The sequence below is a fragment of the Canis lupus genome, unplaced genomic scaffold (genome assembly GCF_011100685.1).
Source record: "Canis lupus familiaris isolate Mischka breed German Shepherd unplaced genomic scaffold, alternate assembly UU_Cfam_GSD_1.0 chrUn_S1586H1776, whole genome shotgun sequence".
Taxonomy (NCBI): domain Eukaryota; kingdom Metazoa; phylum Chordata; class Mammalia; order Carnivora; family Canidae; genus Canis; species Canis lupus.
In genome coordinates, this window is record NW_023330426.1 from 22,149 (window position 1) to 33,542 (window position 11,394).

General features: G+C 55.7%; 1 long non-coding RNA gene across 1 annotated transcript; it reads left to right on the plus strand.

Annotated features, from left to right (window-relative positions):
- The first annotated feature begins 6,772 nt into the window (after positions 1-6,772).
- On the plus strand, positions 6,773-10,642 carry LOC119868186. Its single transcript, XR_005386834.1, has 3 exons — positions 6,773-9,022; positions 9,584-9,820; positions 10,052-10,642. It is a non-coding gene; the product is annotated as an uncharacterized LOC119868186 (long non-coding RNA).
- Positions 10,643-11,394: the final 752 nt, after the last annotated feature.

Here is an 11,394-nt window from a genome sequence, read left to right on the forward strand (position 1 = left end):
ATCCCGTGGGTCCTGCCGAACAGCCATCCCACCAGGGATGATGTAACAAGTCGAGTGTACCTACGTTCAGGGCATGTCTCCTCATTCCCAGGTTCGCTGTGGCTGAAGAAACCAAGGTATAGGGAAAGCTCGCACGCTCTCCTTGGCTGTGGTTCTCAGGAGTCCTTTGGTTTCTTCTGTTTGGAAAACTCATTCCTTTGATATTGTTGAAATCTCTCTCGTGAGCCTGCTGCGGGGCCCTCTTCCGAAGCAGGCTGAGTACTCACAACAGCCTGATCTGTGGGTCTTTCTGTGGCCTCCTTGGGAGGCCCATGTGTCCTGCTGACCAGCCACCAACCAGGGATGATGTGACAATTCTAGTGTACCTACGTTCAGGGTATTAACCCCCGTTCCCCTGCTCGCCGTGGCCCGTGAAACCAGAGTTCTGGAAAGCCTGCACGCTCTCCCCTGGCTTGGGTGCCCCAGAGTCCTTTGGTTTCCTCTGTTTGGAATGATAATTCCATTGGTATGTGTTGAAATCGATCTCCTGAGCCTCCTGGTCCCTTCGTTCAGAACCTGGCTGATTCTTGGACGAAGCCTGATCTACGGGCCTGTCCATTGTCTCCGGGGGAGTCCCGTGGGTCCTGCTCACCAGCCATCCCACCAGGGATGATGGTAGAATACTTGGGTACCCAGTTCAGGGCATTTCTCCCTACCCCCAGGGTCACTGTGTCCCGTAGAAGCAGTGTATTGTGTATTGGATAACCCGAGTGTTCTCCATGGCTCTGTCGGTCCAGAGCCTTTGGGTTTCCTGTGTCTGGAAACCTAATTCAATTGATATTGTTGAAGTCTCACTCATGAGCCTGCTGCTGGGCCCTCGTTCAGAAGGAAGCTGATTGCTGTCCCTGCTGGTATGTGGGTCGTTCTGGTGCGCCCAGGGGAGTCCAGTGGGGCCTGCTCACCAGCCTTCCCGCCAGGGATGATGTGACAATTCCAGTGTACCTACGTTCAGGGTATTTCCCCCCATCCCCCAGCTCGCTGTGGCCCGTGAAACAAGAGTTGGGTGAAAGCTCTCATGCTCTCCTTGGTTTTGGTGCTCCAGAGTCCTTTTGATCCTTCCATTTGGAATCCTAAATCCATGCCTATTGTTGAAAAGCCTCTCTTGAGCTGATGCCGGCCCTCTTGGGGAGCAGGCTGCTTACTAGCCCCAGCCTGATCTGTGGGACGTTCCAGTGCCTCCTGGGGAGTCCCGTGGGTCCTGCTGACCAGCCATCCCACCACGGATGATGTGAAAATGAACTTGTCCGTACAGTCAGGGCATTTCTCCCCATCCCCGAGTTCACTGTGGCCGATGAAAAACAGAGGTCTAGGAAAGCTTGTGCGCTCTCCTTGGATTTGGTGCTTCAGATTCTTTTGCTTTTTTTCTGTGGAAACCTAATTCCATTGATATTGTTGAAATCTCTCTCATGAGCCCGCTCCCTGTCGTCTTCGTACTCAGGCTTTTCCCTGGCCCCAGCCTGAACTGTGGCCCGTTCTAGTGCCCCTGGGAAGTCCCGTGGGTCCTGCCGACCAGCCATCCCACCAGGGATGATGTAAGAAGACGAGTGTACCTACGTTCAGGGCATGTCTCCTTATGCCTAGGTTCGCTGTGGCTGATGAAAGCAGAGTTCTGGGAAACCCCGCCTGGTCTCCTTGGCTTGGGTGCCCCAGAGTCCTTTGGTTTCTTCTGTTTGGAATGCTAATTCCGTTGATATTGTTGAAATCGGTCTCGTGAGCCTGCCTCGGGGCCCTCTTTCCGAAGCAGGCGGATTCTTGGATCAAGCCTGATCTGCGGGCCGGTTCTTTGCCTCCTGAGGATTCCTGTGGGTCCTACACTTGATCTTAGGCAAAAGGCTGATTATCAATAGTCCCTTGGGTCCTGCTGACCAGCCATCCAACCAGGAATGATGTGAGAATACCAGTGGACCTACGTTCAGGGCATTTTTCCCTGTCGTCCTGTTCCCTATGGTCAATGACACCAGGTTTCCGGGAGGGCTCGCATGCTCCCCTTGGCTTTGGTGCTCCAGAGTCCTTTGGTTCCTTCCCTTGGGAATCCTAATTCCATCGATATTGTTGAAGTCCGTCTCGGGAGCCTACTGCCTGGCCCTCTTTGAAAGCACACTGATTCCCGGCCACCGCATGATCTATCTGTCGTTCCATTGCTTCCTGGGGAGTCCCGTGGGGCCTCCTGACCAGCAATCCCACCAGGGAAGATGTAAGAGTACCTGTATACCGAAGTTCAGGATATGTCTCCTTATGCCCAGGTTCGCGGTGGCCGATGAAACCAGAGTTCTGGGGAAGCTCGCCTGCTCTCCTTGGCTTGGGTACCCCCAGTGTCCTTTGTTTTCCTCTGTTAGGAATGCTAATTCCGTTGATATTGTTGAAATCTCTCTCGTGAGCCTCCTGAAGGGCCCTCATTCCGAACCTGGCTGATTCTTGAACCAAGCCTGATCTGTGGGCCGATTCATTGTTTCCTGGGGAATCCTATGGGGCTACACTTGCTCTTAGCCAAGAGGCCGATTAGCAATAGTCCCGTGGGTCCTGATGACCAGTCATCCAACCAGGAATGATGTGAGAATACCAGTGGACCTACGTTCAGGGCATTTCTCCCCATCCCCCTGTTCCCTGTGGCCGATGACACCAGGTTTCCGGGAGGGCTTGCAAGCTCCCCTTGGGTTTGGTGCTCCAGAGTCCTTTGGTTCCTTCCCTTGGGAATCCTTATTCCATTGATCCTGTTGAAGTCCGTCTCGGGAGCCTACTGCCCGGCCCTCTTTGAAAGCACACTGATTCCCGACGACCGCATGATCTATCTGCCGTTCCATTGCCTCCTGGGGAGTCCTGTGGGGCCTGCTGACCAGCCATCCCACCAGGGAAGATGTAAGAGGACTTGTGTACCGACGTTCTGGATATGTCTCCTTATGCCCAGTTTCGCTGTGGCTGATGAAACCAGAGTTCTGGGAAAGCTCGCCTGCTCCCCTTGGCTTGGGTACCCCAGAGTCCTTTGGTTTCCCCTGTTTGGAATGCTAATTCCGTTGATATTGTTGAAATCTCTCTCGTGAGCCTCCTGCCAGGCCCTCTTTCAGAAGTAGGCTGATTCTTGGAGGAAACCTGATCTGCGGTCCGGTCCATTGCATCCTGGGGAGTCCTGTGGGTCCTACACTTGATCTTAGCCAAAAGGCCGAGAATAATAGTCCAGTGGGTCCTGATGACCAGCCATCCCACAAGGGATGATGGGAGAATACTTTCGTACCTAGGTCAGCACATTACTCCCCATCTCCAGGTTTTTGTGGCTGGTCAAACCAGGGTCTTGGATAACTCGAGTGCTCTCTGTGGCTCTGCTCCTCCAGAGGCTTCGGGATTCTTGTATTTGGAATCCTAATTCAACTGATATTGTTGAAGTCTCACTCATGACCTGCTGCTTGGCCCTCTTTTGGAACGAGGCTGATTCCTGCCCCTGCCTCGTATGTGGGACGTTCCAGTCTCTCTTAGGAAGTCCCGTGGTTCCTGTTCACCAACCACCCCACCAGGGATGATGTGACAATTCTAGTGTGCCTACGTTCACGGTATTACCCCCCGTTCCCCTGCTCGCTGTGGCCCGTGAACGCAGAGTTCTGGGAAAGCTCGCACGCTCTGCTTGCCTTGGGTGCCCCAGAGTCCTTTGGTTTTTTCTGTTTGGAATGATAATTCCATTGGTATTGTTGAAATCGATCTCCTGAGCCTCCAGACGGCCCCTATTTCAGAACCAGGCTGATTTTTGGACGAAGCCTGATCTACGGACTGGCCCACTATCTCCTGGGGAGTCCCGTGGGGCCTGCTCACCAGCCATTCCACCAGGGATGATGGGAGAATCCTTTGGTACCTAGTTCAGGGCATTTCTCCCCATCCCCAGGTTCACTGTGGCCGGTAGAAGCAGGGTATTGGATAACTCGAGTGCTCTCCGTGGCTCTGGTGCTCCAGAGCCGTTGGGTTTCCTGTGTTTGGAAACCTAATTCAATTGATATTGTTGAAGTCTCACTCATGAGCCTGCTGCTTGGCCCTCCTTGGGAAGGAGGCTGATTGCTGTCCCTGCCTGGTATGTGGGACGTTCCAGTACCCCCAGGGGAGTCCAGTGAGGCTTGCTCACAAGCCTTCCCACCGGGGATTTTGTGACAATTCTAGTGTTCCTACGTTCAGGATATGTCCCCCCCGTGCCCCTGCTCACTGTGGCGTGTGAAACTAGTGTTTGGTGAAAGTTCGCGTGCTCCTTGGCTTTGGTGCTCCAGAGCCTTTTGTTTCTTCCCTTTGGAATCCTAAATCCATGCCTATTGTTGAAGTCCCTCTCGTGAGCCTGATGCCGGCCCTCTTTAGAAGCAGGCTGATTCCTAGCCCCAGCCTCATTTGTGGGACATTCCAGTGCGTTCTGGGGAGTCCCGTTGGGCCTGCTGACCAGCCATCCCACCACGAATGATGTGAAAATGAACCTGTCCAGACAGTCAGGGCATATTTGCCCATCCCCGAGTTCACTGTGGCCGATGAAAACAGAGGTCTAGGATAGCTTGCGTAGTGTCCTTGGATTTAGTGCTTCAGACTCTTTTGCTTTCCTGTGTTTGGAATCCTAATTCCATTGATATTGTTGAAGTCTCTCTCATGAGCCCGCTCCTTGCCCTCTTGGTACTCAGGCGTTTCCCTGGCCCCAGCCTGATCTGTGGCCATTCTAGTGCCCCTAGGGAGTCCCGTGGGTCCTGCCGACGAGCCATCCCACCAGGGATGATGTAGCAAGTCGAGTGTACCTACGTTCAGGGCATGTCTCCTTATCCTAGGTTCGCTGTGGCTGAAGAAACCAAGGTATAGGGAAAGCTCTCATGCTCTCCTTGGCTGTGGTGCTCAGGAATCCTTTGGTTTCTTCTCTTTGGAAAACTGATTCCGTTGATACTGTTGAAATCTCTCTCGTGAGCCTGCTGCAGGGCCCTCTTTCCGACGCAGGCTGAGTACTCACAATAGCCTGATCTGTGGGTCTTTCCGTGGCCTCCTTGGGAGGCCCATGTGTCCCGCTGACCAGCCACCAACCAGGGATGATGTGACAATTCTAGTGTGCCTACGTTCAGGGTATTACCCCCCATTCCACTGCTCGCTGTGGCCCGTGAAACCAGAGTTCTGGGAAAGCTCGCACGCTCTCCTTGGCTTGGGTGCCCCAGAGTCCTTTGGTTTCCTCTGTTTGGAATGATAATTCCATTGGTATTGTTGAAATCGATCTCCTGAGCCTCCTCCAGACAGGCCTTCTTTCCGAAGCAGGCTGATTCTTGGACGAAGCCTGATCTACGGGCCGGTCCATTGTCTCCTGGGGAGTCCCGTGGGGCCTGCTCACCAGCCATCCCACCACGGATGATGGGAGAATCCTTGGGATCCTAGTTCAGGGCATTTCTCCCTACCCCCAGGTTCACTGTGGCCAGTAGAAGCAGGGTATTGGATCACTCGATTGTTCTCCGTGGCTCTGGTGGTCCAGAGCCTTTGGGTTTCCTGTGTTTGGAAACCTAATTCAATTGATATTGTTGAAGTGTCACTCATGAGCCTGCTGCTTGGCCCTCTTTGGGAAGGAGGCTGATTGCTGTCCCTGCCTGGTATGTGGGATGTTCCAGTGCCCCCAGGGGAGTCCAGTGAGGCTTGCTCACAATACTTCCCACCGGGGATTTTGTGACAATTCTAGTGTATCTACGTTCAGGATATGTCCCCCCGTCCCCCTGCTCACCCTGGCCCCTTGAAACTGAGTTGGGTGAAAGCTCGCATGCTCCTTAGCAGTGGTGTCCAGAGCCTTTTGTTTCTACTGTTTAGAATCCTAAAACCATGCCTATTCTTGAAGTCCCTCTCGTGAGCCTGATGCGGGCCCGCTTTAGAAGCAGGCTGATTCCTTGCCCCAGCCTGATCTGTGGGACGTTCCAGTGCCTTCTGGGAAGTCCCGTGGGTCCTGCTGACCAGCCAACCCACCAGGGGTATAATGAGAATGAACTTGTCCGGACAGTCAGGGCATTTCTCTCCGTCGCCGAGTTCACTGTGGCCGATGAAAACAGAGGTCAAGGAAAGCTTGCGTGCTGTCCTTGGATTTGGTGCTTCAGACTCTTTTGCTTTCCTGTGTTTGGAATCCTAATTCCATTGATATTGTTGAAGTCTCTCTCATGAGCCCGCTCACTGCCCTCATCGTACTCAGGCTTTTCCCTGGCCCCAGCCTGATCTGTGGCCGTTCTAGTGCCCCTGTGAAATCCCGTGGGTCCTGCCGAACAGCCATCCCACCAGGGATGATGTAACAAGTCGAGTGTACCTACGTTCAGGGCATGTCTCCTCATTCCCAGGTTCGCTGTGGCTGAAGAAACCAAGGTATAGGGAAAGCTCGCACGCTCCCCTTGGCTGTGGTTCTCAGGAGTCCTTTGGTTTCTTCTGTTTGGAAAACTCATTCCTTTGATATTGTTGAAATCTCTCTCGTGAGCCTGCTGCGGGGCCCTCTTTCCGAAGCAGGCTGAGTACTCACAACAGCCTGATCTGTGGGTCTTTCTGTGGCCTCCTTGGGAGGCCCATGTGTCCTGCTGACCAGCCACCAACCAGGGATGATGTGACAATTCTAGTGTACCTACGTTCAGGGTATTAACCCCCGTTCCCCTGCTCGCCGTGGCCCGTGAAACCAGAGTTCTGGGAAAGCCTGCACGCTCTCCCTGGCTTGGGTGCCCCAGAGTCCTTTGGTTTCCTCTGTTTGGAATGATAATTCCATTGGTATTGTTGAAATCGATCTCCTGAGCCTCCTGGTCCCTTCGTTCAGAACCTGGCTGATTCTTGGACGAAGCCTGATCTACGGGCCTGTCCATTGTCTCCGGGGGAGTCCCGTGGGTCCTGCTCACCAGCCATCCCACCAGGGATGATGGTAGAATACTTGGGTACCCAGTTCAGGGCATTTCTCCCTACCCCCAGGGTCACTGTGTCCCGTAGAAGCAGTGTATTGTGTATTGGATAACCCGAGTGTTCTCCATGGCTCTGTCGGTCCAGAGCCTTTGGGTTTCCTGTGTCTGGAAACCTAATTCAATTGATATTGTTGAAGTCTCACTCATGAGCCTGCTGCTGGGCCCTCGTTCAGAAGGAAGCTGATTGCTGTCCCTGCCTGGTATGTGGGTCGTTCTGGTGCGCCCAGGGGAGTCCAGTGGGGCCTGCTCACCAGCCTTCCCGCCAGGGATGATGTGACAATTCCAGTGTACCTACGTTCAGGGTATTTTCCCCCATCCCCCAGCTCGCTGTGGCCCGTGAAACAAGAGTTGGGTGAAAGCTCTCATGCTCTCCTTGGTTTTGGTGCTCCAGAGTCCTTTTGATCCTTCCGTTTGGAATCCTAAATCCATGCCTATTGTTGAAAAGCCTCTCTTGAGCTGATGCCGGCCCTCTTGGGGAGCAGGCTGCTTACTAGCCCCAGCCTGATCTGTGGGACGTTCCAGTGCCTCCTGGGGAGTCCCGTGGGTCCTGCTGACCAGCCATCCCACCACGGATGATGTGAAAATGAACTTGTCCGTACAGTCAGGGCATTTCTCCCCATCCCCGAGTTCACTGTGGCCGATGAAAACAGAGGTCTAGGAAAGCTTGTGCGCTCTCCTTGGATTTGGTGCTTCAGATTCTTTTGCTTTTTTCTGTGGAAACCTAATTCCATTGATATTGTTGAAATCTCTCTCATGAGCCCGCTCCCTGTCGTCTTCGTACTCAGGCTTTTCCCTGGCCCCAGCCTGAACTGTGGCCCGTTCTAGTGCCCCTGGGAAGTCCCGTGGGTCCTGCCGACCAGCCATCCCACCAGGAATGATGTAAGAAGACGAGTGTACCTACGTTCAGGGCATGTCTCCTTATGCCTAGGTTCGCTGTGGCTGATGAAAGCAGAGTTCTGGGAAACCCCGCCTGGTCTCCTTGGCTTGGGTGCCCCAGAGTCCTTTGGTTTCTTCTTTTTGGAATGCTAATTCCGTTGATATTGTTGAAATCGGTCTCGTGAGCCTGCCTCGGGGCCCTCTTTCCGAAGCAGGCTGATTTCTCACAACAGCCTCATCTGTCGCTCTTTCTGTTGCCTCCTCGGGAGTCCCCTGGATCCTGCTGACCAGCCGCCAACCAGCGATGATGTGAGAATACCAGTGGACCTACGTTCAGGGCTTTTCTCCACGTCCCCCTGTTCGCTGTGGCGGATGAAACCAGGTTTCCGGGAGGGCCCGCATGCTCCCCTGCCTTTGGGGCTCCAGACTCCTTTGGTGTCCTGCGTTTGGAAACCATATCCATTGATACTGTTGGAATCTCTTTCGTGAGCCTGCTGCCTGGACCTCTTTCCGAAACAGGCTGGCAGGCAACAGTGTCCGATGAAAGCAAAATGTTTGGAAACCATGCCTTTTCTCCTTGGCTTTGCTCTGCAGTAATCCCTTGTTTTCCACACCTGGTATCCTAATTCCATCCATATTGTTGGACTATCTGACGTGAAGCTACGAGAGCTACGGCCTAGCCCCCTTTCAGCAGGCCGATTGCCCCCTGCAGAGTGATCTGTGGAGTGCAGGGCTCCTGGGGCAGTCCCGTGGGCCGTGCCTCACCTGGTGTGCCCACCGGGCATATGTGAGCACGTGCGCACTTGGCAGTCCCTTCGCCCCGTCCCCATGTTCCCTGTGGCAGCGGAACCCACAGTCTTCAGGAAGAGCAGCTGCGCTTGCTGGCTTTGCTGATGCAAACGACCCTTCTTTCGTGTATCTGCTATCCCCGTTCCGTTCGTGTACATGCCATGCCTCTTCTGAATTTGGTGTCCTGGCCTCTTTAGCAGCCTGCTCCCTTTGTGCTGGCCTGATCAAGGCATTTCTGATGCCCTTCTTCAAAAAGTGGAACGTTGAAGCCGAATCTCGTGCGGGTTGAATGTTGAGATTCCCAAAAGGAAGCGATGCAGAGAGTAGTTTTCTCCAACTTCGGCTCTCGAGGCCTCCTGGGAGGGCTTCTCGCAGAACCACGTTGCCTCCAGCCATCCCTCCGTCCTTCTGATTAGGTAGGTCGGGGTAGGTGGGCTGAAGGTTTTGCCATCTCTCTCCCAGTACCGAAGCACGGGGTGGTCGTGACAGGGGCCTCCCTGTGGGAACCAGCGGTCCTCTGGTGTGTTAAGTTCCAGGGAAGCCAATACAACGGTCGTGTGTATTGGAGGCTGGACCAGCGGACACCGTCTGTTCTTTTCTCTCTCTGTCTGTCTCTGTCTTTGCCTCTCGCTCATTCTCTCTCTCTCTGCCTCTGTCTCTCTCTCCCTCACTCTCTCCCTTTTTTTTTTTTCTTCTAATATTCCGGTGGGAATTCTCAGGTTCCTGATATGCATTCCAGGTCCGTGGGCATGTGGGGGCCAGCCGCCCCTGCATGTATGGTATAGTTCTGAGAAGACGCTGGGCTCTTAACAGTGCCGCCGCTGTTGGCCATTGCAGTTTGACCGCTAGGGCTTAGCTCAGTCCCCTGTTGAGAGCTCTCCCCCGAGTCTGGAGTCTGGTCACGTGCCAAGTAGCGGGAGCTAGGGTGTGGTGGACCAGGCATCAGAGTAATGCTGATAGTTGTCATCTCGTTGCAGCTTCAGAGCCTGGGCAAGGTATGAGCGTGTGACCATCTTGCAAGAAGGGAACCGAGGATCGCAAACACCTGATTTTCTTCAGGCCACACCGCCAGTTGGCGGCAGGGCTGGGCAGGGCTCGGCAGGGGTACGCCATGCTCCCCGAGGTCTCCTAGAATGATGGGAAGACTCACGTCGCCTACTGTGGTGCCTCCAGCTACAGGATGGCCGAAGGCCCTGCGGATTGCCCGTGGCACGGTAAGCCGTCTCCCTTGAGCTGTCGGGTTGTTTCTCAAACGCGCGCGTGCATCGTGTCTGTGCGCAGGGGGATGGCGGGACCCCCTGGTGTACTGCGGGTGTGGGAGCCTCCGTGTGTCCGTGTGGACCTTGGCCTTTTGCACGTTTGAAACGTGGGGAGGGGACGAGCAATGAGAGCTGCTGTGCCGTGGACCACGAGTTGTCCTGAGGCGCTCCTCCGTCTCGTTTCAGTTTCTCTTCGGGGGCCAGGTGTGCAACCAGGCCCCGCGCCGCCGTGCTGGCAGCTGAGGGTCTGAGAGGACTTTGCTTGGGCCACGGGACAAAGAAGTGTCAGACGTCCGAGTGGGACCTGGAGAGCCGGGACCCGGAACCCGTGCTCCTGAGCGGGATGGAGTGGAGGTTTCCCGGCACGCAGAGGTGCTGCCTGGTCCGTGTCCTCCCGGGCGGGGCGGCGTCTTGTCCGAGGTGCCCCTGAGGCCACAGCAGTGCGCAGCCACCACTGCTTTGTGGTCTCCTGTCAGAAAGGACGTGACGGCCCCGGGGGTTGCGTGCAGGTAGAGGCCTGGTGAGTGAAGGTCTCGTGGGTCAGTCGTACGCCCGGAAGCCTGCATCCGAGTGGATGTTGCAAGCGGCAGCTCCTCCACGTTGGCGTCTGGCCCGAGACCGCCGCGGCCGAAGGCAGAAGCTGGGGACTTGCGCGTGTGAAGTGAGGGGACGCACGGTCTTGCCAGAGGACCTGGCCACGGGCGGTGCTGCAGCCATCGGCCCTTCGCTCAGCGAGGCGATGTCGACGGGCTGAGAGCCTGTGCCGGCCGTTGCCGGCCTCCCGGGGGTTTTCGCCAAGCTCAGGAGGCAAGGGGACGAGGCGGCGTTTCCCTTTGCCTCGGGCCGCTTGCCAGGAGCTCCAGGGCCTCTGCCGGCCCTCGGGGCCAGCCCAGCAGTTAAACTCCTCGCAGACGCAGCGCGTGAGTGGTCTTCAAACCTCTGCAAGAGGAGAGGCTGTCTGGGAAGGCAGCCTGTGTCCCGAGACGGCTGTGTTCGGACGCCTGCTGCCAGGCAGGCGCTGCCGAGAGGATCCGCTATGGACGCCTTCCCGACGCCGACGAGGCGCTCACCACTGCCACCGCCAGCGCCCCGTCCCCCTCCCGGAGGAAGCCGCGGGAACTCAGAGCTCTGGGGCTTTGTCCTGCCTGCACCTTCTTGGCCGCTCCGGAGGCTCGCGCGCGTTTCCGTGGCCAAGGAGGGTGCTCTTCTTTGGTCACAGCGTCCCGGTGAGTGCTTCGTCCTGTGCTCCTGGGCCTAGATCTGACTGGTACGATTGTGGTTTTGATCACCGGGGAGGCGTGTGACAACTCCCATTGCTGGTCCCCTGCTCCACCCCCAGATTTTCTGACACGGCACACCAAAGGGCTAAGGGGTGGGACGTGGGCGTTCTGCGATTCCAGCGGGTCCTTTGGTGGCCTTGAGGCTGCTCCTCTGGGCCGCCCCAACATTATCTGCTGGGGCTGGTGTTGGAAGGCAGATGATCTGCGAACTTCATCACCACGGGTAACCCGGGAAGAGGGCCGGGCCTG